At 44.2% G+C, this 25,923-nt stretch overlaps 1 protein-coding gene and 1 long non-coding RNA gene across 4 annotated transcripts in view; one reads left to right on the forward strand and one right to left on the reverse strand.

The window, feature by feature from the left end:
- The window catches only part of LOC138680820 (uncharacterized), a 31,333-nt gene extending 20,946 nt beyond the window's left edge, over nucleotides 1-10,387 (reverse strand). For both annotated transcript variants that reach the window (XR_011321787.1, XR_011321786.1), the window contains exon 1: nucleotides 10,228-10,387. This is a non-coding gene — a long non-coding RNA (uncharacterized lncRNA). The remainder of the gene's footprint in view (nucleotides 1-10,227) is intronic.
- The window catches only part of PLD1 (phospholipase D1), a 452,191-nt gene that overhangs the window by 240,220 nt on the left and 186,048 nt on the right, over nucleotides 1-25,923 (forward strand). Inside the window, exon 1 of one of the 2 annotated variants that reach the window (XM_069727327.1) lies at nucleotides 10,485-10,660. The exons of the other annotated variant lie outside the window; for it this stretch is intronic. The gene's annotated coding sequence lies outside the window, so the exon portion shown is untranslated. Of the gene's footprint in view, nucleotides 1-10,484; nucleotides 10,661-25,923 lie in introns of those variants that run through there. 2 annotated transcript variants of the gene reach the window in all.

Here is a 25,923-nt window from a genome sequence, read left to right on the forward strand (position 1 = left end):
AAAATTGTTGCTAAAAGATAATTTTTGTGACTAAAAAGTTAAATGTTCATTTTTTCCTTCCATGTTGCTTCTGCTGCTGTGAAGTACCTGAAGGGTTAATAAACTTCTTGAATGTGGTTTTGAGTACCTGGAGGGGTGCATTTTTTAGAATGTTGTCACTTTTGGGTATTTTCAGCCATATAGACCCCTCAAACTGACTTCAAATGTGAGGTGGTCCCTAAAAAAAATGGTTTTGTAAATTTCGTTGTAAAAATGAGAAATCGCTGGTCAAATTTTAACCCTTATAACTTCCTAGCAAAAAAAAAAATTTTGTTTCCAAAATTGTGCTGATGTAAAGTATACATGTGGGAAATGTTATTTATTAACTATTTTGTGTCACATAACTCTCTGGTTTAACAGAATAAAAATTCAAAATGTGAAAATTGCGAAATTTTCAAAATTTTCGCCAAATTTCCGTTTTTATCACAAATAAACGCAGATTTTATTGACCTAAATTTACCACTAACATGAAGCCCGATATGTCACGAAAAAACAATCTCAGAACCGCTAGGATCCGTTAAAGCGTTCCTGAGTTATTACCTCATAAAGGGACACTGGTCAGAATTGCAAAAAACGGCAAGGTCTTTAAGGTCAAAATAGGCTGGGTCATGAAGGGGTTAATATGTTAGTTTTTTCCTCGTCATCTACAACCATTCTTTCCTCACTATTTTTTAAGGGGACTACATTTTCAGTTTTTATTCTTTTACTATTGATATAGTTGAAGAACAGTTTGGGATTAGTTTTACTCTCCTTAGCAATGTGCTTCTCTGTTTCCTTTTTGGCAGCTTTAGGCCATGTTCACACAGTGCGTTTTTTACTGCGGAACCGCAGCGGTTTTGCCGCTGCGGTTCCGCAGCTGTTTTCCATGCAGGGTACATAACAATGTAACCCTATGGAAAACAGTCACTGCTGTGCACATGATCCGTAATTTCGTTTAAAAAGCCGCGCAGAATAGCTGCGGCAAAAAAGAAGGAGCATGTCACTTCTTTTTCCTGAACCGCAGCGGTTCTGCACCCATAGACCTCCATTGTGAGGTCAAAATCGCAGTAAAACCCGCAGATCAAAAATATATCTGCGGGTTTTACTGCGATTTGATGTGCAGAACCGCTGCAGCAGGAAGTGCGGGGGAGCGGGCGGAAGTGCGTGGGCGGAGTGTGGCTGCCCCCCCGTGCTCCGATGCCCCCTCCCAGTGCTCCGATGCCCCCCCCCGTGCCCTAATCTCCCCCCCTTATACTTACCCGGCGTCCCGGTGTCCGTCCGGCCGTCTTCTCCCTGGGCGCCGCCATCTTGCAAAATGGCGGGCGCATGCGCAGTGCGCCCACCGAATCTGCCGGCCGGCAGATTCGCTCCAAAGTGCATTTTGATCACTGAGATATAACCTATCTCAGTGATCAAAATAAAAAAATAGTAAATGACACCCCCCCACTTTGTCACCCCCATTGGTAGGGACAATAAAAAAATTAAGATTTTTTTTTTTTTTTTTCACTAAGGTTAGAATAGGGGTAGGGGTAGGGTTAGGGGTAGGGTTAGGGGTAGGGTTAGGGTTAGGGTATTTTCAGCCATTTTAGCCCTAAAAAGCTTCCTAGGAAACACACAGTCTCTGCATAGAAAACTGCATAAAAAAAGGATAAAAAAACGCATCAAAAAACGCATCAAAAAACGCATCAAAAAAGGACAAAAAAAGGACCAAAAAAAGGACCTGCGTTTTCTGCCAAGAGCTGCAGTTTTTAAAAAAAACTGTCCTGAAAAAAAAAAAGGATGGAAATCCTGAACGTGTGAACATACCCTTAATTAGTTTTTTAATTAGTTTTTTAAACTTTTAAATATTGAACTTTGAAACTATAAACAATCTGAGCACAGAGTCCATAAAAAGCGAAGATAATAACATGGGCTAAAGTGAAGGTTAAGCTTCATCTTCTGACATGACAGAATATTTCATCAATTGGGTTTAATTTTAAGTTTCTTTTTTTTTTTAAGGGGTTGTCACATGCCCCGTATTCAGAAGCACCATGCTCCACTGCCTCTCAACTTCCTGCTTCATGGCGTGGTGCACTCCTGATTAACGGACAGCTAAATCCAGCTGAATTGCTGACAGAACCGTTGGCTTTCCAATGCAGCAAGCAGAGGTAACTTTCCTCTGCATATTCAGAAGAGTCCAGAAACACTGCAGATGGCCGGATACAGAGTAGTGTTTACAAGCTCTATAGCAAAGAACTTGTGAGAGCGTGCCTAGCAATGCCTTTAACCCCTTCACCCCCGAGCCTGTTTGCACCTTCACGTCCAGAGGCCAAATTTATCCCCTTGAATCAGAGAGTTATGTCACACAACATAGCGATTTCTCATTTTTCAACAAAATTTCCCAAACCATTTTTTTAGGGACCACATCAAATTTTAAGTGACGTTGAGGGACCTATATGACAGAAAATATCCAAAAGTGACACCATCCTAAAAACCGCACCCCTCAGGGTGCTTAAAACCACACTAAAGAAGTTTATTAACCCTTCAGGTGCTTCACAAGAATTAATGGATTGTGGAAGGAAACAAATGAACATTTTTACATTTTATTTTTTTTTAACTTTCGACCCAATATTTTTTTCACAAGGGGAACAGGAAAAAATGGACCCCAAAATTTGTTGTGCAATTTTTTTTTTTAGCATGTCAATACCCTATATGTGGGGTGAAAAAAACACTATTTGGGCACATGGCATGACTTGAAAGGGAAGGAGAACTATTTCACTTTTTTCATGTGAAATCTGCTGGAATAATCAGTGTACGCCAATGTTGTTTGGAGAGCCCCTGATGTGCCTAAACCCCCCACATGTGACACTATTTTGGAATCTAAGGGAACTTATCTAGATGTTTATTGAGCACATTGAACCCCCGGGTGCTTCACATAAGTTTATAATGTTGAGGCGTTAAAATAAAGAAATCACGTTTTTTCCACAAAAACGTTTTTGTAGACCCAAATTTTGCATATTCACACGAGTAACCGGAGCCATTGCGCCACACAATCTGTAGTGCAATTTCACCTGAGTACGCCGATAGCCAATATGTGGATGAAAGCTACCGTTTATGTGCACGGCGGGGCTTGGAAGGTAAGGAGAGGCATTTCACATTTTGAATGTATAATTTGCTGATATAATTAGCGGACGATAATTATTGGAGAGCCCCTGATGTGCCTAAACCCCCACAAGTGACACCATTTTGGAAACTAGACTCCTCAGGGAACTTATCTGTGTATTGAGCACCTTTGACATCCAGGTGCTTCACAGAAGTTTATAACGTTGAGTTGTGAAAATAAAAAAAATATTTTTTTTCCCACAAAAAAAGTTTTTAGCCCCAAGTTTTTTATTTTCACAAGGGTAATGGGAGAAAATGGACCCCATCATTTGTTGTGCAATGTCGACTCCGTATGCCAATACCCCATACTGTTTGTGTGCACAGCAGGGCTCAGAAAGGAAGGAGTGGCATTTTGAAACAAAGACTTGGATGGAATGGTTTGCGGGTGTAATGTCGTGTTTGGAAGGCCCCTGATATACCTAAACAGTGGAAAACCCCCACAAGTGACCCCATTCTGAAAACTAGACCCCTCAAGGAATTTATCTACATGTGTGGTGAGCACCTTGAACCCACAAGTGCTTTACAGAATTTTGTAAAGTTGATCTGTGAAAATGAAATTAATATTTTCCCACAAAGTTGTTTTAGGCTAGGTTCACACTTGCGTTGTGCAGACCGTTCAACAAATCCGACTTTGGCACTGCGCTAGCGCAGATGGAGCATCTGCTAGTTCCATCTGCGCTAGTAGTGACGGACCCGGAAACGCTGCAGCCCGTGTCTCGGGTTCGTCACTCAGTGACGGCACATCGCTAGCGCACGCCCATTGTGGGCGTGCGCTAGCTATGCGTTCGCCATTGCAAGTAATGGCGGCGTTAACGGACTGCGCTATACCGCGTTATGCCGCGGTGTAACGTAGTCCGTTAAATGGGTTCACACAACGCAGTGTGAACCCAGCCTTAGCAGCAATTTTTTTTCATTTTCACAAGGATAGGAGAAAATGGACCCCAAAATGTGTTGTGCAATTTCTCCTGAGTATGCCGGTAACCAATATGTGGTCAAAAACTAGTTTTGAGGCACAGTACAAAGCTAAGAAGGGAATAAGTGAGACATCGGAGTTCAGATTTCGCCGGCCTGGTTTGAAGGGGCCATGTTACATTGGCAGAGGCCCTGATGTGCCAGAACAGCAGAACTCCCCCCATAAGAGACCCCTTTTATAAACTACAGCTCTCAATGATTTCAGCTAGGGCTGAAGTGATCATATTGACACCACAGGTGGGTCAAAGTATTTTATACCATTGGGCAGTGAAGAAAAAAACAATTACATTTTTACCAAAGTTTTGCTTTAACCCCATATTTTACAATTTCACACTGAGAAATGGGAAAAAGGGCACCAAGATGTGTACCACAATTTCTGCTGAATGTAGACCTACCCCATATGGGGGTGTTGATGCTTATGCACATGACGAGACTCGGGAGGGAAGGAGCGCTATTTATCTCTGGAGTTCAGATTTTCCTAAAATAGTATGCAAACTCCATATATAGAGCCCCGAAGTACTAGAAGAGCAGAATCCCCCCCTCCATTGACCCCATTTTAGAAATTATACCTCTTTGTGAATTTATTTACACATGTTGTGATGATTCTGACTACATAGGAGTTTTCCATAAACAAGCAGTGGATGTTGCTGAGTGCAAATTGCAAACTGCCGTTGTAGTGACGTGTACCTTGTAGTGCCCATACATTGTGCCCAGCTCATGCATGTAGCTCGTCGCTACAGAAAAGCTAAACATGTGGATGCAAACTGGTGCACTGTGGGGCTCAGAAGTGCGGGGGGGGGGGGGGGGGGGGGCATTTGGATTTGGGAGCGCAGAATTTGCTGAATTTGTTTTGGGAAGTGAGGAGCCATTTCGCTTTCCAGAGCCTTTGTATTACCAGTAACATGTTAGCCCCCTATATTTTCGTTAACAGATGACAGATCTGAGTGGGCACTTGTGGATTAAGTGGAAGCTTTTAATGGGAAAATTTTACATAATATTTGGGATCACATTTATCCTAGTGATGTGATTCAGATTGGGGGACCCTCTGCATCTCCACCAGGGCCGGACTGGCCATCGGGCACTTCTGGCAAATGCCAGAAGGGCTGGTGCCAGTAGTGGGCCGCTGCAGTCTCCCTCCCTTCCCCCCGCCAGTGCCGCCGCCGCATTCAACTATACCGGCGTCTATGACACCGGTACAGTTCAATGCAATGATGGAGGAGAGAGCATCTGCTGACGCTCCCTCTCCCATCATTCCCTGCTCTGCCTCTGACACTGCGGGTGCGCGATGACGTCATCGCGCACCTGCTGTGTCCCGGGCAGACTGCAGCCGCCGAGACAGGACTACTACCACTACAAGACTACTGTGTGGGCTGTGCTGTATATACTACTGTGTGGGCTGTGCTGTATATACTACTGTGTGGGCTGTGCTGTATACTACTACGCGGGCTGTGCTATATTATGCAGGCTGTGCTATATACTATGCGGGCTTAGATATATACTATGGGGGGTATATTATATTCTATGGGGGAGGCCGTGTTATATACTATGTGGCTGTCTTATATACTATTGCGGGGGTATATTATATTCTGTGGGGGAGGCTGTGTTATATACTATGGGGGGCTGCATTATATTCTATGGGGGGCTACATTATATATTATGGGGAGGTGGGCTGTATTATATTCTATGGGGCTGTATTAGATTTTATGAGGGATGATTGCATCATACTCTTTGATTGGGCTGCGTTATATTCTATGGGGAGGTGGGATGTATTCTATTCTATTCGGGGCTACATTATATTCTATGGGGGGCTGTATTATATTTATATTCTATGAGGGGTGATTGCATTATACTCTATGAGGGGCCTGCATTAAACTATGAGGGGGGGCTGCATTATATTCTATGGGGGGGTTACATTATACTCTGGGGTGGCTGCATTATACTCTGTAGGGTGGTGGCTGCATTATACTGTATGTGGGCTGCATTATACTGTATCGAGGACTATGGGGAATACGTTATACTATATGAAGAACTTAGGGTGCATTATACTATGGGAAGTGAATTGTACTACATGGATGACTATGGCGGTGCATTATACTATATGGAGCACTATGAGGAGTGTATTATGCTATATGGAGGACTATGAGGAGTGTATTATACTATGTGGAGGACTGAGCAGTGTATTCTAACCCTGCTGTTGTCTTCAGTCAAAAACGACCGATTTTGAACTTTTATTTTTTAAAATATTCAAGATGCGGTTCTGAAACTTGTGGTTGATTGACTTATCCTCATTTGAGGGGTTCTTACTATGCGTATGAGGGGTTCTTACTATGGTACCGCTCATTACATTCATGACTGTAATGATCGGTAACTGTGATCGCTCAATACAGGAAGAAGATGCAGCGGTGGAAGAAGCAGGGACTGCAGGGACCGCGTCGGGAGCAGGTAAGTATACGGGGAGGGGAGCGCTGCACGATATTTACCTGCTCCTCGTTCCGGGGCGGCTCCGTCTGTCAGTCCGTAGTCAGTGCGCGCCCTCTGCTGAACGTCAGTGCTGAGGACTGAGCCGCACGAGGAGCAGGTAAATATTGAAAGCGCCGGTGTCCTGAGCGAAGAGAGGCGAGTATGTGATTTTTTTTTTTTGTTATTACAGCAGCATTATATATGGCACAGCTTTATAAGGAGCATCTATGGGGCCATAATCAACGGTGCAGAGCAATATATATATATGGCACAGCTTTATAAGGAGCATCTATGGGGCCATAATGAACGGTATGGAGCATTATATGTGGCACAGCTTTATATGGAGCATCTATGGGGCAATAATGAACGGTATGAAGCATCTATTTTTATTTTTGAAATTCACCGGTAGCTGCTGCATTTCCTACCCTAGGCTTATACTCGAGTCAATAAGTTTTCCCAGTTTTTTGTGGCAAAATTAGGGGGGTCGGCTTATACTTGGGTCGGCTTATACTCGAATTCAGTTCTCAACATTTCATATTGTAAATGAACATATTCTTTTTTTTTAACTTGTGTTCCCTGATCTAATTTCTGTGAAATGCTGACCTTAAAGAGTACTAATAAATTCTATCTGAAAAGTGTGTTTGCTTTACTCTGAGCTCTTATCCTAAAGGGTGGGGGTGAGCTTTATTTTATCCTATCAGTAGACAATTGCGTAGTAGTCTATCCAGTTTCATTTTCAGTCCAGCTGGAGAGAGAGCAGAAAAAAAAATCAAGGCATGCGAGTAGTCTTGGATTTGACCCAGGGACTCAAAGGACAAAATGTCACATGCGACAATTTTTTTACATCATATCAATTAGGGCAGATGTTGATGAAAAGAAAAATGACCATGTTGGGTACTATTCGAAAAAATAAGCCAGAACTGCCGCAAGGTATTCTCAGTAAGAGAGACATTTATAGTTCTATGTTTTATTTTACTAAGGATACCACAGTAGTTTCTTACGTCCCAAAGAAACACAAGCAGGTAATTCTGATGAGCACAATGCATCATGATAGTGAAATCAGTAATAGAGATGACAGAAAACCGGACATCATTTTAGAAATAATGCTACAAAAGGGGCTGTTGATACTCTAGATCAACTGATAGGCACTTACACCTGTAAGCGCAAAACAAATCGGTGGCCAATGGTGATTTTTTACAATATGCTTGATGTGTCGGCATACAATGCATTCGTGCTATAGAAGGAAATAGACCCAAATTGGAACAAAAATAAACTATATAAGAGAAGACTTTTTTATAGAGGAGTTGGGAAAATCACTGGGTAGCCCATATATTGAAGAACGAAAGGTAACACCCAGAGCTGTTGGAGCTGCAGCCATTGTCCACAGGATCCAACAGCAAGATAAAGAAAGTGAACCAACAGCTTACACCAGCACTGCTACAATACCCACGAACGCAACCAGCCTAAAATGGAAACGATGCGACTTCTGTCCAACATCAAGCAATCACAAATCAAATGTGATATGTTACAGATGTGAAAAATATTTATGCAAAAGACATGTCAATTATACCTGTGATAATTGCAAACAGTACATTTTGCACCGTGTGACTTATCATTTTACATAAAAAAACGGAACTGTTAATTTTTTTTTTGTTGGAAAATAATATATAATTACATTTAGTTCATTGTTATTAGTTATAGTTTACAGTTGGATGAATAATTATTTTTGTACGTGCAAATATGCAATATGTATAAATATTCCAATAAAGCCATATTAAATGTTTTGACACAAAAAAAATAAATAAAAAGTAAGTTTTTTTTTTCCATTTTTCATTTGTTTATAAACAACAAGGTTCACATACAATATAAGGCCGGCGTCACACTAGCGAGTTTTACGGACGTAAGAGCGCATAAAATACGTCCGTAAAACACGCCTAACAAACATCCCAATTATTCTCTATGCCTCTGCTCCTATCTGCCGTATTTTACTGATCAGTATTATACGGCTTTCTACGGCCGTAGAAAATTGCAGCGTGCTGCGTTTGTCACCGTATTGCGCAAAAAAATCGCCAATGAAAGTCTATGGAAGCCCCAAAAATACGGATTACACACGGACCAGCAGTGTGACTTGCGAGAAATACGCAGCGGTGTTAGAGAGAAAAGCCTATAATTCAGTGCGGTGTACAGTAAAATCACACTGACAGCTTACAGTAGAATAAATGTGTACACATAGAATAGGTATATATATATATGTCAGTGAGACACATATATGTATATATATTAATATTTCATACAGCGCGAGATAGCTTTAAAGCCGGTAAATCAATTGCCGGCTTTTGCTATCTCCTTCCTAAACCCGACATGATATGAGACATGGTTTACATACAGTAAACCATCTCCTATCACCTTTTTTTTGCATATTCCACACTACTAATGTTAGTAGTGTGTATATGCAAAATTTGGCCATTCTAGCTATTAAATTAAAGGGTTAAATGGCGGAAATAATTGGCTTGGGCTCCCGCGCAATTTTCTCCGCCAGAGTAGTAAAGCCAGTGACTGAGGGCAGATATTAATAGCCTGGAGAGGGTCCACGGTTATTGGTCCCCCTGGCTAAAAACATCTGCCCCCAGCCACCCCAGAAAAGGCACATCTGGAAGATGCGCCTATTCTGGCACTTGGCCACTCTCTTCCCATTCCCGTGTAGTGGTGGGATATGGGTAATGAAGGGTTAATACCACCTTGCTATTGTAAGGTGACATTAAACCGAATTAATAATAGGGAGGTGTCAATTATGACACCTATCCATTATTAATCCAATTGTAGTAAAGGGTTAAAAAACACACACACACATTATTTAAAAGTATTTTAATAACATAAAAACAAAGGTTGTTGTAATATTTTATTCTATGCTCAATCCATCTGAAGACCCTCACTCTGTAACAAAGAAAAAATAATAAACCAACAATATACATACCTTCCGAAGATCTGTAACGTCCCACGATGTAAATCCATCTGAAGGGGTTAAAATATTTTACTGCCAGGAGCTCTGCTAATGCAGCGGTGCTCCTGGCTGTAAAACCCTGGGGAATGAAGGTAAAGTAGGTCAATGACCTATAGTTACCTTCATTCGCGGTGTTCATTCGCAATATGTTAGCATTTGTGGCCCCAGTATAATCTTTGCCTAAAACTGGCCCTGCCTACAAGTGTACACAGATATTATACAGTCACCATGTGACAAGTGGGCCTGTGTAACTTCAAATGCCAGGGCTGAATTCTAGTCCCAGTCCGGCCCTGATCTCCACCATTCCGGGGGTCTCAGGAACGTGTCTCCAAGCCGGGGACTCGCAGGAGAAATAATACTCTAATATTAACTAATAGTTCTGGTATCATACAAATAATAGATAATAATGATCATTGAATAATGGAATATATTATCAGCTAATGATACAATAATGGTATAATATATGCTAATAGAATAATAAGGTTAATAATGTAATAGCTGTAGAATATAAACTATTAGTAACATGCTATAGAACATAAAACACGTCACGAGTGGGAATGTCGGGTTGCTCGCTCAGCACTGTGCAGTAGCCGTGTGAGAAGCCTCCGCTGTGGGCAGCAGGGTGGGGCTGGTACCTGGAGTGCCGGCTCTCGGGCACCGCTCCGCCATGTATAGTGTCCGGGCCGTGTATGGACATATACTGCCCGTTGTCTTGGAGACCAGGTGGCTGAGGGAGGGGCGGGGACACCGGCCGGGTCCTCACACCGCAGGTTACAACACGAACAGGTAAGTTCTCATCAGTTCCCACACATGCGGCCCCGCCCCTTACTGACGTTTCCCAGGTGGGCGGGGCCATAAGTTTTCCTGCGGTGTGATGGGCCGAGGAGCCGGCGGGGCGTGGCCGGCGGCGCTGAGCCTGTGGGGAGTTGGCCCGATTCCCCAGTGCTCAGTGCCGTCCGCGCTCCGCCGGCTCCTGTTGCTCTTTGCTTGGATTTCTGTGAGTTTCCTGAAGAGCCGGCTCCGTGCACGGGCAGCAGGATGACTCCTCCGCTCCCACAGGGGCTGCAGGTGAGTGGCCGGCCGGGAGTGCGCGCAGCTTCATAGACCACAAGTGTCAGGGAACAGCCTTATTTACTGCTCTCTTAAAGGGACCTGCTCTCTATTTCATTACTAGTTGCTGCTTGTGCTGTGAAGTGTCCTGTGTCTCAGAAGACACTGTCTGCCCAACTTCTGCGCTCTGGAGACCCTTTTATGCGCTTGTTGGTCTGGTGCCTGCACTTTGACATTTAGGGTTCCTGTCCCTTTAAATGTAAGTCCTAGCAGTCTGTAGATTCCTGTGGCGTCCCCATGACCGGCATGATCACTGTCCTCCTGTATACCCTCCCTGTGCATGTGGTGGGCTCCCCTCATAGTAGTCCGGAGTGATCAGCCAGTGTCGCCACGACTGACGCAAACAGTGGCCCGATACGTATAGTGCCGTATTGCGACTTCGGCCTCACGTCGGAGGTACTTTGGGTCAGGGGCAGAGGTTGCCGTACTTGTCTGTATAAGTATTGCTCACGGTGAGTTGTGTCTGGCAGCCAATCAGGTTGTAGCTTTTGTCATCCAAAATTCTGTAAAAAGATGAAGCTAGGCGCTGATTGGCTGCCCAGGTAAGGCGAAGGTTTGGGTGCTCACCGGAATGTCTTATGATAGAGACTTAGGAGTTTTGTCTAAAACCTCAAAAAACAAGATGAGGAGAAACCATCTGCCGGAACCGTTCACTATAATGAGGCGGTCACTTTGTGCTCCGTCTGGTGGTAACTCCGTAGAGACGATTCTGAAACGGAGACCAGACGGTTTGCATTGCTTCTTCCTCAAATCCTTTCTTTTGCTGCCAGGTTTTATTTTCTAACAGTATTTTACCACGGCTGAGGTTCTCTCACGTCCGCCTCCAGAATGGAAGCCAGAAGGAGAACGGAGGCAGTCAATAGCTTTGTCATAGGATTCAGTCTCCCATTTTTAGGACTTCAGGCTGAAGCCCCTGACAGAGCTTTGAAGGTGAGGCGAAACATAGTGAAAAAGTTTGTATTCCCCGTGGATCTGACCCCAATTTCTGTTTCTCCAAGCTCGATACTGGCGAGAGATCTGTGTGAACGGCTCAGCCAGTGTGGTTGGACTTGGCACAGCAGTCTGGTTTCAGTCACATCTGTGGGCTACATTCAGCTAGAGATGCTGTGGTGTAGGCCAATAATGAGCGACATGTGAAAGATGGCCTGACCTACTTGGAAAAACCAGTTCTGCTGAATGTGAAGAAGTCAAGCTTGCTGCTGCTGTCAAGAAAGCGATCACATACATTTCCCAACAAAGCACCTCTTCTCTGCTGTGAAATGACCCTGACCGATGGCACTAGTGATTTTACAAGAGTTCTAAAGCGGACGTCCCGTGATGGAGGGGCCACTCCTGGGATCACAGCGGAGTGCCGGTCAACGGAATTGGACTGTACTTCTGCATGATGCTGGGAGCCCCCATTGTAGTAATCGGTGTGGGGTCCTGCCTGCCCGACCTTGAAAATTAGTCTTCTATAGGCTCTGACCATGTATATACATTAAATGTTCACAATTGTGTATTTTTACAAATGTGGGTGGATTAGATTTATAGGGAGTTTCTTATGTAGACAACCAGTGTCCATATACACGATCAGGGCATGTAAGTGTCACTGAGTGAATAGTCAGCGTGCTGAGTAGTAGGGGACACACTGACAATTATCTGATTTTCATCCATGTCTGTTCTTTACGTTTGTGTGACATCAGTTTTTATACAACTACATTGAAACCTATACATGATCACATACAGTTTCCTAGATTTATAACAGAAATCTATTTGTGAAACTTGGATGCCACTCGTAGTCAACGTTGGATCAGATTTTTTTTATTTTTGTTTTCCCTACTCACACTCTGAGAAAAATATTATTAATCTGAACAGCAGTATTGAATAACATGGGCCGGTGAGTTGTCCGATTTAGAAATCGGATTGATCATGTCTGATTTATAGGCTTTTCTGCACGAGACCTTACACTCAGCCTATTGACGGAAACTTAGAATGGCCCTAAAACACCTTAATATCTAGGCATCAGAATGCACAGGGCAGAATTGTTTAGAAAGGCTAGAGTGTAAACTGCGCTCCAAATCGTATGGATGTTGGTGCTGAAATCCCATCTGGAAACTGCATATCAATAAAATGAAAGCTGTAATTCCCTCCCTCGTGCTTCTGTGGTTCCCTTGCCCTGGTCTCCTGCAGGTAAAATCCGTCTACCTTAACGGTTCTGTTATCTTATGTGACCATTGCAGTGGTGACATGAGACGATACTTGCACATTGTGCTGCAGAGCCAAAAAGTGGAGTTTGATGCAAATTTTAACTTTCTTATTAACCTCGTTAAAGAAAATTCACAAGAACTGGCGCGCTCTGGATGAACAATCTACCCACCGCAGGTCAGCTTCTTCTCGGAAAGCACGTTAATATAAAGTGTTCTACACATCCCCACCGCTCCTCTTCCTCGGTCCACCATTACTCTGCGTGTTTCCTCTGGTGGTCAGGCAGTGACTAGCCACTGCTGTGGCTAATCATTGGTAGATTCGGTCTCCTGGCTGGCGGGAGACTCGGGCAGGATTAGGCTACTTTCACACATCAGGTTTTTTGTTTCAGGCTAAATCCGGCGAATGTTGGAAAAACTGAATCCGGCGCAGATTGTGAAAAACTGATGTGACGGATCCGTTTTTTTGGCGGATCCGGCTAACCTATCTAGATTATTGGATAAAAATAATTGGAGCATGCTCAGTTTAAAAAATCAGATCAGGCCACCGGATCCGCTATTTTCTGCATCCAGCACCTTCCGGCTAACATAGGCTTCCATTCTAGCAAACAGCCGGAAGCGCCGGATCCAGTGCTTCAGGCTTTTTCGCCGGAGACAAAAAATGTTACAGTAGACGTTTTTTCCAGATGCCGGAATCGAGTGTACGCCGGATCCGGCATCAAACCGGAAGGAACGCTGGGCAATCCAGCGCTAATACAAGTCAATGGGGGGAAAAACCGGATCCGGTTTTTATTTTTTCCGGTTTTACTCCTGAGAGCCAGATTTAGCCTGAAACAAAAAACCTGTTGTGTGAAAGCAGCCTTAGAGGAGAAATATTGCTGGTGGGTATGGAGAGTGCATAATTCATTGTTGTGTATATAATTTTTGCCATGCTGGCAGATCATTGTAATTATTTCAGTGATGTTAACTGTTATAAAACAAACAAACTCCAAACTATAAAGAGTAAAGAATTGAGTGGATAGAAGTGAAATAAAAACCAAATGTTTTCTGTGAGATCAGCCTTACTGAAGCTTTGTGTTTGGTGCTGGCAGTGCTTGTTACTGTACAGCGGGCATATGCCAGTACTGAGCCTCATTTATACTGTATCCGTCGGTGTACACAGGACGTGCTGTGAATCTAGGACACGTCATGCTTGTTATATGTGCAGGCTGTTTATACAGTACTAGATGGTGGCCCGATTCTAATGCATCGGGTATTCTAGAATATGCATGTCCACGTAGTATATTGCCCAGCGATGTAGTATATTGCCCAGCCACGTAGTATATTGCCCAGTCACTTATTGCCCAGCCACATAGTATATAGCACAGCCCACGTAGTACGGTATATTGCCCAGCCACATAATATATAGCAGAGCCACGTAATATATTGCCCAGGCACGTAGTATATTGCCCAGCACAGAGCCACGTAGTATAGAGACTTAAAAAAAAAAAAAAGAAACATACTCACCTATAGCCCGCTGAAGTCCTGCTATACTTACCCTCCGCCGCCTTTCTCGCTCCTCTCCACGCTCCCTGGACCGCTCCATTGCAAGCGGCAGCTTGCGGTCCCGTCCCAGCGCTGGTGGAGCAGGACCTATGATGACGTCGCGGTCACATGACTGACCGTGACGTCACGGCAGGTCCTTGTCCCACACCAGCCCTGGGATGGGAGCGGAAGCTGGCGCTTGCAATGGTGCGGACCAGGGAGAGTGGAGAGGAGCGAGAATGGTGGCGGAGGGTGAGTATAGCAGGTTTTTTTTTTTTTTTAATTATTATTTTTTTTTTTTTAATTATTATTTTTAACATGACATATTTTTACTATTGATGCCGCGTTGGCAGCATCAATAGTAAATAGTTGGGGACACACAGGGTTAATAGCAGCGGTAACTGAGCGCGTTATACCGCGGGCTGTTACCGCTGCCATTAACCCTGTGTGAGCGGAGGGGATTACGGAGCGGGCGCCGGGCAGTGAGTGCAGGGGAGTAGGGGAGGGACTAATCGGACTGTGCCCGTCGCTGATTGGTCGCGGCAGCCATGACAGGCAGCTGCCGAGACCAATCAGCGAACGAATAACCGTGACAGAAAGACAGACAGACGGAAGTATCCCTTAGACAATTATGTATATAGATTACATCCCCCTGTGTAATAACAATATGGAGCGATCAGGTAGTTGTCGGAATATAACGTCCTTTCCAATAAGTGTGCTGTACATCAGACTGGGGCCGCACACAGACATTTGGCACGTGCCAGCTTGACGACTTGGCCCATTTTGCATGCTGTTTGTTTAACCCTAATGTCAGGACTAAAAATTGTTTGCATTGCACTCTGAACCAGATCTGGAAACGTTCCTGGCACACATGTCAAACATATCCATAGGGTACAGTTAAACTCATGGATAATAAAGAAGTGTGCTCTGGTTTTTGTCAGGGTAGTATGTGGCGAATATATCGTTGGTGCAGTGCCACAGTTGCCCGTGAGGTAAGGGGCCCCTCTTCCACCTCAAATAGAAGGTGAAATTATATATTATGATGATCTTTTGGACTGCAAAGGGCCCATGTACTGTTGTTGCATTGGCGCTCTTTTGTCTGTCGGCCACTGGTATATACAAAACTTTTTTCTTTTTACTCTGCAGTAAAGCACTGTGCTTTCCTTTTTTACCGTTGGGGTATTTTTTTGTACATTTATAGTCAATGGCTGACATACCCCTACAGAACTGTGTTTTGAGTACCCCTTATGCCCATGTTGTCACAGTGTGTTGCTTCAAAGAGGCGCCACATTCTCCAAGAGGTGATGCTTCCTCCACACTTAAATACAGCACTTAATGCAACTTGCTACATTTGTTTGTTACTTATTCCACCATGGGTGTACACCATGTGCCCATAGCAGAATCCTTCGAGCAGCGATCCATAATTCTACATGTTTCTAGTTCATTGGTTTGGTTTTATATCGGCAGTTGATCTGTGCTTGTCTAGATCGATTCTGGTGTAGACTTCTTCTCCGGTCATTTGAGCATATTGGGTGACTTATATCCTCTTGTGAGTATTTATGATTATTAGTTTTAACTTATTGCATCTTTAACCCCTTAGTGACGGAGCCAAATTTTTAAAATCTGATCAATGTCACTTTATTGTGGTAATAACTCTGGAACGATTCAACATATCCCAGTGATTTTGAGATTGTTTTTTCATGACACATTATACTTTATGATGATGGTAAATTTAGGTCAATATGTTTTGTGTTTATTTATAAAAAAAAATATCAGAAATTTGAGAAAAATGTTAAAAAATTAGCAATTTTCTAACTTTGAATGACTATCCCTTTAAAGGGAACCTGTCACCCCCGTTTTTTGAGATTGAGATATAAATACTGTTAAATAGGGCCTGTGCTGTGCGTTACTATAGTGTATGTAGTGTACCCTGATTCCCCATGTATGCCGAGAAATACATTACCAAAGTCGGCGTTTTCGCCTGTCAATCAGGCTGGTCTGGTCAGGTGGGCGTGTTCACAGCGTTCTTTTCTTCCCCAGGTTTCCGTTGGTGGTGTGCGCATGTCCAAGGTCCGGATTCCCTGTGCCCACGTGAAGACACAGCGCGCGATCTGCGCTGTCATTCCTTTCATCAGTGCGGGCGGCCATCTTCCTGGGGCCGCGCGTGCGCAGATGTAGTGCTCTGCTGCACGGGGCTTCAGGAAAATGGCCGCGGGATGCCGCGCGTGCGCAGAAGAGATCGCGGCGGCCATTTTCCCAAAGCCGAGATGCAAACTCTGCTTTGGGAAAATGGCCGACGCGATCTCTTCTGCGCACGCGCGGCATCCCGCGGCCATTTTCCTGAAGCCCCGTGCAGCAGAGCACTACATCTGCGCACGCGCGGCCCCAGGAAGATGGCCGCCCGCACCGATGAAAGGAATGACAGCGCAGATCGCGCGCTGTGTCTTCACGTGGGCACAGGGAATCCGGACCTTGGACATGCGCACACCACTATGCCACCAACGGAAACCTGGGGAAGAAAAGAACGCTGTGAACACGCCCACCTGACCAGACCAGCCTGATTGACAGGCGAAAACGCCGACTTTGGTAATGTATTTCTCGGCATACATGGGGAATCAGGGTACACTACATACACCATAGTAACGCACAGCACAGGCCCTATTTAACAGTATTTATATCTCAATCTCAAAAAACGGGGTGACAGGTTCCCTTTAATTCAGATAGTCATACCATAGATAAACATTAATAAATAACATTTCCCACATGTCGGCTTTACATCTGCACCATTTGTAAAATGTTCTTTTATTTTGTTAGTACGGTATTTTAGGAGGTTTTGTAGCAGTAATTTTTCATTTTTTCAAGGAAATTTACATTTATTTTTTTAGGGACCTATACTGTTGTGAATTCTGTGGCTGAATTCACTCCTGTGGTCACAAGTGGTATTGCAGCTTCTGAGCTTCCTCCCTCAGGTGTTCTGGTGAGCTCGTTAACTGCTTCATTACTTAACTCCGCCTGATGCTGCTATCCTTGCTCCTTGTCAATGTTTCAGTGTTGGATCTGAGCTTCTCCTGATTGTTCCTGTGACCTGCTGCTCTGTATAGCTAAGTGCTTTTTGCTTTTTTCTGTTGCTTTTTTCTGTCCAGCTTGTCTTTTGTTTTGCTGGAAGCTCTGAGACGCAAAGGGTGTACCGCCGTGCCGTTAGTTCGGCACGGTGGGTTTTTTTTGCCCCCTTTGCGTGGTTTTGCTTTAGGGTTTTTTGTAGACTGCAAAGTTCGCTTTACTGTCCTCGCTCTGTCCTAGAATATCGGGCCCCACTTTGCTGAATCTATTTCATCCCTACGTTTTGTCTTTTCATCTTACTCACAGTCATTATATGTGGGGGGCTGCCTTTTCCTTTGGGGAATTTCTCTGGGGCAAGTCAGGCCTATTTTTCTATCTTCAGGCTAGCTAGTTTCTTAGGCTGTGCCGAGTTGCCTAGGTAGTTGTTAGGCGCAATCCACAGCCGCTTTTAGTTGTGTTTAGGATAGGATCAGGTGTGCAGTCTACAGAGTTTCCACGTCTCAGAGCTCGTTCTTGTATTTTTGGGTATTTGTCAGATCTCTGTGTGCGCTCTGATCGCTAAGCACACTGTGTCTCTGGATTGCCTTCATAACACCTGTCATTAGCAAACATAACACTATACATGTTTGAAGTGACTTTAGGGGTCCTATATATTGGAAACCCCCAATAGTTATACCATTTTAAAAATAGGACCCCCCGACATTTTGAAAACTGCTGTCAGGTAGTTTATTAACCCTTCAGGTGCTTTTCAGGAATTAATGCAAAGTGGCATAACAAATGAAAATGTGTATTTTACCACCTAAATGCCTCTAACTTCTGGACAGGTTACAACAGCCGTCAGACTCTAAGGCCGCTATTTGGTCATGAATTGCCATGGCAAACATCAGGACCACACAATCATGATCCAAGAGCACCAATTGGGATAAAGAGGAAGCCCCCACGCTCTGTTAACCATATATAATGATGTAGTCACTATTGACAGCAGCATCTAAGGGGTTAAACAGATTTGGACGGTGCAAACACTGATCCTGGCAGCAAGTTGTACAGCTGACAGCTGCTGGATTGTCACCTGTATGGGGAGGCTATTCTCTTATATCTCAGGTCAGTTAAAAGACGTATTTGCTGTCTGGTTAATGCTGATGTAGTGAACGGTGCTTTGGAACCAGATGTAGATATTCCTTCATCCACTCAGGCTGGCCATACAATGGCCGAACCCCCCATACACATGCATGCTCTTCTCAACAGAGTGTGCATGCATTTCTAATAGAGAAACATTCTTCCCCTTTGGTTGTAGCTTATCTCCCTTAGGCCGTGTGCACACGTTCAGGATGTTTCACGTTTTTTCGCTATAAAAACGCAACTAAACCGCGAAAAAATCGTATACATTAAGCATCCTATTATTAGAAAGCAATCCGCAAATTTTGTGCACATGTTGCGTTTTTTCCGCGGCGGAATCGCATTACTGAAAAAAGCGCAGCATGTTCATTCCTTGTGCAGAATCGTGGGGATTCCGCACACATAGGAATGCAATGATCCGCTTACTTTCTGAATGTGACTATGTAAGGTTATACACATGGGAAGAGGGAATCAATATCACCATTACACACTGAACGGGAAACCACTGGGTAAATCTGACAGGGAGAAGGACTTGGGGATCCTAGTTAATGATAAACTTACCTGGAGCAGCCAGTGCCAGGCAGCAGCTGCCAAGGCAAACAGGATCATGGGGTGCATTAAAAGAGGTCTGGATACACATGATGAGAGCATTATACTGCCTCTGTACAAATCCCTAGTTAGACCGCACATGGAGTACTGTGTCCAGTTTTGGGCACCGGTGCTCAGGAAGGATATAATGGAACTAGAGAGAGTACAAAGGAGGGCAACAAAATTAATAAAGGGGATGGGAGAACTACAATACCCAGATAGATTAGCGAAATTAGGATTATTTAGTCTAGAAAAAAGACGACTGAGGGGCGATCTAATAACCATGTATAAGTATATAAGGGGACAATACAAATATCTCGCTGAGGATCTGTTTATACCAAGGAAGGTGACGGGCACAAGGGGGCATTCTTTGCGTCTGGAGGAGAGAAGGTTTTTCCACCAACATAGAAGAGGATTCTTTACTGTTAGGGCAGTGAGAATCTGGAATTGCTTGCCTGAGGAGGTGGTGATGGCGAACTCAGTCGAGGGGTTCAAGAGAGGCCTGGATGTCTTCCTGGAGCAGAACAATATTGTATCATACAATTATTAGGTTCTGTAGAAGGACGTAGATCTGGGTATTTATTATGATGGAATATAGGCTGAACTGGATGGACAAATGTCTTTTTTCGGCCTTACTAACTATGTTACTATGTTACTATGTGCGGTTGGTACCCAGGGTGGAGGAGAGGAGACTGCAAACTATGTCCTACAAGGAACGGTTATGGGATCTGGGAATGTTTAGCTTGCTAAAAAGAAGGATAACAGGAGACTTAATAGCTGCCTATAAATATTTGAAGGGATGTCAGTGTAGATAGATCAACATTATTCTTATTTGTGCATGGAAACACGAGAAGCAAATGGAATGAAACTGAAAGGGAGAAGATACAGATTAGGTTTTAGAAAAAACTTTTTGACAGTGAGGGTGATCAATGAGTGGAACAGGCTACCACCAGAGGTGGTGAGTTCTCCTTCAATGGAAGTCTTCAAACAGAGGCTGGACAGACATCTGTCTGAGATATTTTAGTGAATCCTGCATTGAGCAGGGGGTTGGACACGATGACCCTGGAGGTCCCTTCCAACTCTAACATTCCATGATTCTGTTGCAATGGTGGGTGACGGGTCTGATGATTTTAAAAATCTTAAAGGGAACCTGTCACCCCTAAAATTGAAGTTGAGCTGACTGCACTTCTGGACAGCTCGTCATGGGTATAGGATTGCAGAACTTACTGTTGCAGTAAACAGTTCAACGTCTTTCCATACTGCCACCTTACAACACTTTGTAGATTACTTCCTGAGAACGAATGTCTGTTATGCTGTTGTCTGTAGTGCTGTCTAGACCTGATTAATTTCCAGGAGTAGATCCTGGCCATCTCGCAGTATCCGTACTAGATGCTCACAAGTCTGATCTCTAGGAGTAGAATCAAGCTCTGTTGTTTATTAGGGTAAATACAATAAACAATATCTAAGGTCTCTCTTTTTAATATTTTGTGAAGAATTCAGCTCTTAAACGACCAGGCAAATCCCTGGAGCCAGATGAATTGGCAATTTTCTGCTTGTTAGATGCTCCAATTTCAAACAAATAAGACATTTTATTCCAGATGCTGCCAAAAAAGAGCCACAATGCAGATCACTGTGTGCTGCCACCGGGCAAAAACAATTAAGTGTTTATCCAGTATTTACGTTCTTATTAAGTGTCTGATTATTAGCCATGTAATGAAGACATGGAGAGCGGGGAGGACACTATTTTTAGCACAAAGTACAGTGATTCTTGCGCAGAGACCTATTCATGCTTTCATTTTCATAATGAAATAACATTGTTTTAATTACCATTCTCATTTCTGAGGATCATGTTTTAATTGTGAAGATTAAGTTGTAATTAGGGTTTGCCATATTTTTTAGATTTCTATAATCTCTGGGGACGCTTAGGCTATGGCTACATGCAGCGTGTTTTTTTGTTTGTTTTTTTGCCATAATAAAGGTTGCTTTTTACAGGACCCGAATAAGCGGAGGTTTCAGCAATCTCATGCACACTTTTTTTTTTTTTTCCCAGAGTGAATTTGAGAACTGCAGTGTTTTTTTTTTTTATTTTTTTTTTATTTTTTTTTTTAAATCTGCAGGATCTCTGTTCTTTTACCTTTTTTGCAACATTTTTCACCCACAGAAAGTAATGAGAAAGTGGAGATTATGCTGCCAAGAAAAGTAATATAAGTTTTTTTGGAAGTTTTGATTAATGAAACTTACTATTAACCACATACTGCAGTCAAAGCATGTATACACAAAAAATCCAGCAAAACGCAATAAAATGGGCATTTTGAACACCACATTTTTTTTGTTTTTACTGCCAAGAGAGCAGGTTTTGGTTGCAGAAAAACCTCCACCAAAAATGCCAGTTGTGAAAATGTCTTTTCAGCTGCTGTTGTAGAACAAACGACAAAACGAAGCCTTAAAGAAGCGCTGCCATGAAGATTTTTTTTTTTTAATGTGCACGTCAATATACTTGCCTACCGCTGTCTTCTCCTGTATCCTCTGCCCTTCTGCTCCTTTTTTGAGTGATGTCGCTGCCCTTCAGGCTAGCCAGCTCACTCTATGATCTAAGCATTCAGTCCCCCCTAGCCTTACATTGTAAAAGCCACATCCGGGTCACGCAAAGCGCAGTGTGACCTGGAAAGTCTGAAGACCAGTGATGTTGAGAAGAGGAACAGAACTGCAGAGGATACCAGACAAGACAGTCAGAACCTCCCCCCTCCGCAAAAAAACAGGACTCTATCTGAGCTATTCAATTCGGGGAAGTTGATGGAGTCACTATGTGGCAGAGCAGAATTTTGTGCATGTCTGAAGAAGACGAAGATCACCGGACCAAGGCCAGACAGTGTCCAAATTGACTCCTTTTGGCTTCATTGAAGTGAATGGCTGTGTTGGAGTTCCCGGTTTGCTGTCGGAATCCTTAACTATGTATAACCAGTGTGAACCTAGTGTTCAAATTCGACATATTTCTAATAGTGGCTCTTGCTGTTAATACATCTTGGAATATGTAGTGTAAGCTTTTGCTACCTATTTGAATTACCTTGCACCACTTTGTTGGGCCGAGGAAGGGTCACCCTTGTCACACTATTGCACCTGCTCTCTCACGAAGTGTTGCCTTGCTAATGAAGACAGATGTAAGCGCTCGTTATTCAGCTGGAGGATGAATGCACCTTTGTTCTTTTGTCTTCTGTGCTTTTTCGCGGTGGACATCAGAAAAGGTGTCATGTCATTTGACTTCCGTGAGGCTACTGTTGTGCTCTGCTCCAATTTGGAATTTATTATTACACTTTGGGGTTAAACTGGGAATCTGTGCCACTGAATGATGCACTAGACTACAGTGCCAACCCAGGCCAAAGTTGTGTTGTGCCTTGGGAAATGGCTGTGTATTAATGACAAGGCTACTGTATATGACAGGGTTTTGTTTTTCTATTATAAAAATGCCAGATATATAATATTTAGCCAGTGTTGATACCAGCAGTCCGATGGGAGAATTTGGATAAATGCATGTGCAACACAATTGCACTGCCTTGAACAATGTACAGGATGGGCCATTTATATGGATGCATCTAAATAAAATGAGAATGGTTGGTGATATCAACTTTCTGTTTGTGGCACATTAGTATATGGTTGGGGGAAAACTTTTCAAGATGGGTGGTGACCATGGTGGCCATTTTGAAGTCGGCCATTTTGGTTCCAGCTTTATTTTTTCCAATGGGAAGGTCATGTGCACACATCAAACTTACTGAGAATTTCACTAAAAACACAATGGTGTGCTTGGTTTTAACATAACTTTATTCTTTCATGAGTTATTTACAAGTTTATGACCACTTATACAATGTGTTCAAAGTGCTGCCCATTGTGTTGGATTGTCAATGCAACCCTCTGCTCCCACTCTTGACACACAGATGGCAACACTGGAGAAGAAATGCTAGCACAGGCTTCCAGTATCCGTTGCTTCAGATGCTGCACATCTCGTATCTTCACAGCATAGACAATTGCCTTCAGATGACCCAAAAAATAAAAGTCTAAGGGGGTCAGATGGGGAGACCTTGGTGGCCATTCAACTGGCCCACGATGACCAATCCACTTTCCAGGAAGCTGTTCATGTAGGAATGCTCGGACCTGATGCCCGTAATGTGGAGGTGCACCATCTTGCTGGAAAAACTCAAGGAACGTGCCATCTTCAGTGCAGAAAGAGGGCAACACATCATGATGGTCGTTGTGGGCCAATTGACTGGCCATCAAGGTCTCCTGATCTGACCCCCTTAAGGTACCGTCACACTAAAGGTACCGTCACACTTAGCGACGCTGCAGCGATACCGACAACGATCCGGATCGCTGCAGCGTCGCTGTTTGGTCGCTGGAGAGCTGTCACACAGACAGCTCTCCAGCGACCAACGATCCCGAGGTCCCCGGTAACCAGGGTAAACATCGGGTAACTAAGCGCAGGGCCGCGCTTAGTTACCCGCTGTTTACCCTGGTTACCAGCGTAAAAAAACAAACAGTACATACTTACATTCAGCTGTCTGTCCCTTGCCGTCTGGTTCCTGCACTGACTGCTGGCCGCAAAGTGAAAGTGAAAGCACAGCACAGCGGTGAGTCACACAGTGGTGACTCACCGCTGTGGCTGTGCTCTGCTTTCACTACGGCCAGCAGTCAAGGCAGGAACCAGACGGCAAGGGACAGACAGCTGAATGTAAGTATGTACTGTTTGTTTTTTTACGCTGGTAACCAGGGTAAACAGCGGGTTACTAAGCGCGGCCCTGCGCTTAGTTACCCGATGTTTACCCTGGTTACCAGTGAAGACATCGCTGAATCGGTGTCACACACGCCGATTCAGCGATGTCTGCGGGGAGTCCAGCGACGAAATAAAGTTCTGGACTTTCTTCCCCGACCAGCGATCTCCCAGCAGGGGCCTGATCGCTGCTGCCTGTCACACTGGACGATATCGCTAGCGAGGACGCTGCAACGTCACGGATCGCTAGCGATATCGTCTAGTGTGACAGTACCTTTAGCGACGCTGCAGCGATACCGACAACGATCCGGATCGCTGCAGCGTCGCTGTTTGGTCGCTGGAGAGCTGTCACACAGACCGCTCTCCAGCGACCAACGATCCCGAGGTCCCCGGTAACCAGGGTAAACATCGGGTAACTAAGCGCAGGGCCGCGCTTAGTAACCCGATGTTTACCCTGGTTACCAGCGTAAAAAAACAAACAGTACATACTTACATTCAGCTGTCTGTCCCTTGCCGTCTGGTCCCTGCACTGACTGCTGGCCGCAAAGTGAAAGTGAAAGCACAGCACAGCGGTGAGTCACACAGCGGTGACTCACTGCTGTGGCTGTGCTCTGCTTTCACTACGGCCAGCAGTCAAGGCAGGAACCAGACAGCAAGGGACAGACAGCTGAATGTAAGTATGTACTGTTTGTTTTTTTACGCTGGAAACCAGGGTAAACAGCGGGTTACTAAGCGCGGCCCTGCGCTTAGTTACCCGATGTTTACCCTGGTTACCAGTGAAGACATCGCTGAATCGGTGTCACACACGCCGATTCAGCGATGTCTCCAGGGAGTCCAGCGACGAAATAAAGTTCTGGACTTTCTTCCCCGACCAGCGATCTCCCAGCAGGGGCCTGATCGCTGCTGCCTGTCACACTGGACGATATCGCTAGCGAGGACGCTGCAACGTCACAGATCGCTAGCGATATCGTCTAGTGTGACAGTACCTTTAGACTTTTATCTTTGGAGTCATCTGAAGGCAATTGTCTATGCTGTGAAGATACGAGATGTGCAGCATCTGAAACAGATACTGGAAGCCTGTGCTAGCATTTCTTCTGCGGTGTTGCTATCAGTGTGTCAAGAGTGGGAGAAGAGGGTTGCATTGACAATCCAACACAATGGGCAGCATTTTGAACACATTTTATGTGGTCATAAACTTGTAAATAACTCATGAAAGGATAAAGTTATGTTAAAACCAAGCACACCATTGTTTTTCTTGTGAGATTCACAATAAGTTTGATGTGTCACATGACCCACTTCCCATTGAAAAAAGTAAAGTTGGATCAAAAATGGCCGACTTCAAAATGGCACCATGGTCACCACCCATCTTGAAAAGTTTTTCCCTCCTATATACTCATGTGCCACAAACAGGAAGATATCACCAACCATTCCCATTTTATTTGGGCAGCACGGTGGTGCAGTGGTTAGCACAGCAGCCTTGCAGCGCTGGGGTCCTGGGTTCTAATCCCACCCAGGACAACATCTGCAAAGAGTTTGTATGTTCTCTCCGTGTTTGCGTGGGTTTCCTCCGGGCACTCCGGTTTCCTCCCACATTCCAAAGACATACTGATAGGGATTCTAGATTGTGAGCCCAATCGGGGACAGTAATGATGATGTGTGCAAAACTGTAAAGCGCTGCGGAATATGTTAGCGCTATATAAAAATAAAGATTATTATTATTATTATTATTATTTAGGTGTATCCATATAAATGGCTCACCCTGTATAATCCAGTTACATCATTTTCTTCCATCTGACTGGCGGTTGCTGTACCACCTGCTGTGTGTCCCTACCCTCGAGGAATCGGAAGTGGGATGGGGCATGATTTTTACTGTGTCCTTCAGGGATCATGTAGATAGGGCGCCATTGCTGGGAACGTTTATGGTGCATTTACATCACGTTTATTGGGCACAAGCCTTTCCCAATAATTGCCAGCCTGTTTATCCTGCACAG

Source organism: Ranitomeya imitator, chromosome 5, assembly GCF_032444005.1.
Source record: "Ranitomeya imitator isolate aRanImi1 chromosome 5, aRanImi1.pri, whole genome shotgun sequence".
In the NCBI taxonomy this organism is placed as follows: domain Eukaryota; kingdom Metazoa; phylum Chordata; class Amphibia; order Anura; family Dendrobatidae; genus Ranitomeya; species Ranitomeya imitator.